This window comes from Nicotiana attenuata, unplaced genomic scaffold (genome assembly GCF_001879085.1).
Source record: "Nicotiana attenuata strain UT unplaced genomic scaffold, NIATTr2, whole genome shotgun sequence".
NCBI lineage: Eukaryota > Viridiplantae > Streptophyta > Magnoliopsida > Solanales > Solanaceae > Nicotiana > Nicotiana attenuata.
Genome location: NW_017675915.1, coordinates 50,116 through 53,652, shown reverse-complemented (window position 1 = coordinate 53,652; position 3,537 = coordinate 50,116).

Sequence of the window (3,537 nt, the reverse complement as noted above, 5' to 3'; positions counted from 1 at the left end):
CGGAGAATTAGCCGGGCGATTGCCACGAGAGGAAGTTCCTGCCATAATCGATTCACGAGCGAGAGAAAGAAGAACTTTGACGGGAGAAACGAAGGAATCAATGATGATAACGATCGAAAGAATAGGTAAATCGCGATTTAACAGAAGAAAAGGCTTCTCGAGAATTCTCTTAGAAGAACAATGAATGTGTAAAGAGCAAAATGACACATCCTCTCTGGTTATAAATAACAGACTCTGCCTGCACAGAACCCAACAATCGCCATTAATACATGATCGGCACGAGGCGATTCGGTTTCGTGAAAACGTGCGCCATTACGAATGACCATGCGAAGTGACGCTCCACTCACCAACCAACGGTTCAGTTCCGAAACTTCATATCGAAGTCCTTAATACCATTGATAAACGAGAGGCGAGTCCGGCCTTCCCGATCACGTCGCTCTATCCGTCCGCCGAAGTCGACCCGGGCACGACCTCGACGAACGGAGGGACTAACTGTATTGGTAGAAATTCGGCCATACGATGACCAGAGGGCCAACCCCATCGCGACCAATTTATAGTAAATGGTCAACGCTATTGATTCTTGACTTATGACAGTTGTCCTTAAGATGAACGACGGGGTCATGGCCCTTTCGCAAAAGGGGACGTCTCCACAGCCGAAAATGACGTCAACTCGTGGCCAGCTCACAAAGCTTGAAGCTATAAATACCAAGAGAGAGAACCTCTTCAAGGAGAGCTTCTCCAATGGGCAGAGAGAAAGTATTTAACACTCCATTCTCTCTCCTGATTCTTCTCCTCATGGGCCAAAACAGAGAACATTCTTGGTTCTGAGAACAAAAGGAAGAATGCTCCATCACGTTGAGGAGGACGTGAGAAGTTCAGAAATCGACAGGCTCTCGACCTCTTCCCAAGGAAAGAGGACAATGACCTGCAAAAAGGAAAGCCAAATCTGTAATCCTTGAACCTCTCCAAGGAGGGGCAGGGTCAAATTCTCTAATCAATAAAGCTTCTTGCGTATTGCTTAAATGAAAATGGTTGTCTTGTTGCTTTAATTCCTGATTCAGTATTAATTATGATTGGCTAGGATTTACCTATGATTCATTTTGATTGTTTTCTCTTACAAAGTAATTAGTATCTTTTGATCCAAACAATTTGGCGTCGTCTGTGGGAATTTCGGCAATCGAAACCATAGTTCATACCTAGGATATTAGAAAACAACGGTCACCGTTCTTCGTACTCCTCAGAAACCAAACGATGGCAGAAAGAGAAGCACGGCTGAAAACAATAGCAGATGTAGAAACCAACCTCATAGGCCCTCTTAACGAGGCCGGTAGAGAAAACATCATAGGCGCAACACCTGGTAGTGCACCAGATGAGGAGATCTCACCCTCTTCACTTGAAGACTTAACGATTCTGCACGAGAAAGGGGCTTCTACATCGGCCGCCAAAGAAACAACCCCGGTAGTCAAGAAGCTACTGGAAGAGTGGTTGACAAACACTCTAAGCAGTTTGCTCGAGAAATCGCCTCAAGGCAACACCAGGGACTCACCGGCAGCAGACGTCACTATTGCCACCGGTGAACTTGGCGCTGTACGAGCAAACAACACTAATGTCGATGTCCAGGCCAACGATGGTGCACTCGCGGCCATCCTTAAAAAGATGGAAGAAATGGAGAATGAGAACAAGGCACTTCGAGATCAAATGAAAGAGCATCAAGAAAGAGTGGACAAAATTCCCGGTGCTCCTAAGTTACTACCAAAACGCGACGTAGGAAGATTCGTCGAACAGCCGTACAGCGAAGAGGCTGTCCCTCATCCGATCCCAAAAATCTTCAAGATGCCACCTTACTTGAGAATATATGACGGGACTACGGATCTCGAGGACCACCTGATCCACTATGTGACCGCTGTGAAGGGCAACGATTTGTCAAAAGAACAAGTACCATCCGTATTGCTGAAAAAGTTCGGAGAAACGTTGACAGGGGGGGCCCTAACATGGTACTCTCAGCTGCCAGCTAGGACAATATCAACATTCGAAGAAATGGCGGATAAGTTCGTCACCGCCCATACAGGAGCAAAGAAAGCAGAGGCCAGGGTCAACAATATCTTCGCCGTCAGGAAAACCATAGGAGAGAGACTCAGGGACTTCTTGGCCAGGTTCAACAGGGTAAGGATAAGCCTACCAAATGTATCGGAAGGCATGGCTGTCGCAGCCTTCCAAACGGGCTGAACAGAGATGGCTCAAGGGCGACAAAAAAGCTACTGAGCCGACTCATGAAATATCCCCCCACCACATGGGAAGAGATCCACAACGCCTACTGTGCCGAAGTACGAGCGGATGAGGATGACCTCAATGGACCGACCCAACGGCTAACGACGATACAATCAGAAACAAGAAGGGATCGATGCAACGACGGGCGACGGGAACAGCTCCCGCGCTTCAACAAAGAAAGGCATCAGCCCTACGTTAGATCCTCTCATCCACCACCGCCGAGGCACACAGAGGCATTGCAACGACATGTTGTTCCACTCCGGAATGAAAAAGGTATGCCCCCTTTATTATTTGCCCATAACTTTTGCGTGTCTCCCTTAGAAATAGTGTACGCACTGGAGAAACTGGGCACCAAGGTGCAATGGCTGCAGAAAATGAAATCAGATCCTACAACAAGGAGATCGAACGTCCTGTGCGAGTTCCATCAGGAAAGAGGACAAAACCGAAGACTGCATAGGTCTACGACAAGAAGTAGTCAGGATACTGAACCAAGGACACCTGAGGGAGCTGCTTAGCGATAAGGGAAAGACCAACTTCGCACGAGGGCGGGAACAACCCCAAGGGCCTCCGAGACCACCTTCGCCAACACGCACCATAAACATGATCGTCGGAGGCGGCGATGATTCAACAATCAACCACGTAAAGTTCACCACCACGCACAAACTGAAACGAACAATCGCCCATGAACGGTATGACGACTTCGAAGAGAGTATCATCTTCGATAAGTCCGATGCCGACGGTTTGTCTTTTCCTCATTATGATGCTTTGGTCATAATTTTACGTATTGCCGATACTGATGTTAAGAGAATCATGGTTGACGACGGAAGCGGCGCCTGTATTATCCATCCAAGAGTCCTCATGCAAATGAGACTTGAAGATAAGATAATACCGCGTTGCATAACACTAACTGGTTTTAACAATGCAGTAGAACGGACCTCCGGGGAGATATCATTGCCGGTTTTGGCAGGGGGAGTCACGCTGGAAACCACTTTCCACGTCATGAACCAGGAGACAGCCTACAACGCCATCATAGGACGCCCTTGGATACACGCCATGCGAGCAGTCCCTTCAAGCTTCTACCAAGTAATCAAGTTCCCCACCCCATGGGGAATGTTTAGCATTCGGGGCGAGCCGCGCACCGCACAAGAATGCTACCGAATCGCTCAAGACTGCGCCCACACCAAACAGTTGGAGGGAGCAAGTGCGGAGGCATAGCAATCAGCCATGTCGGGGACTAAGGTCGACCCGACAATGGAAGTCATCGAAGAT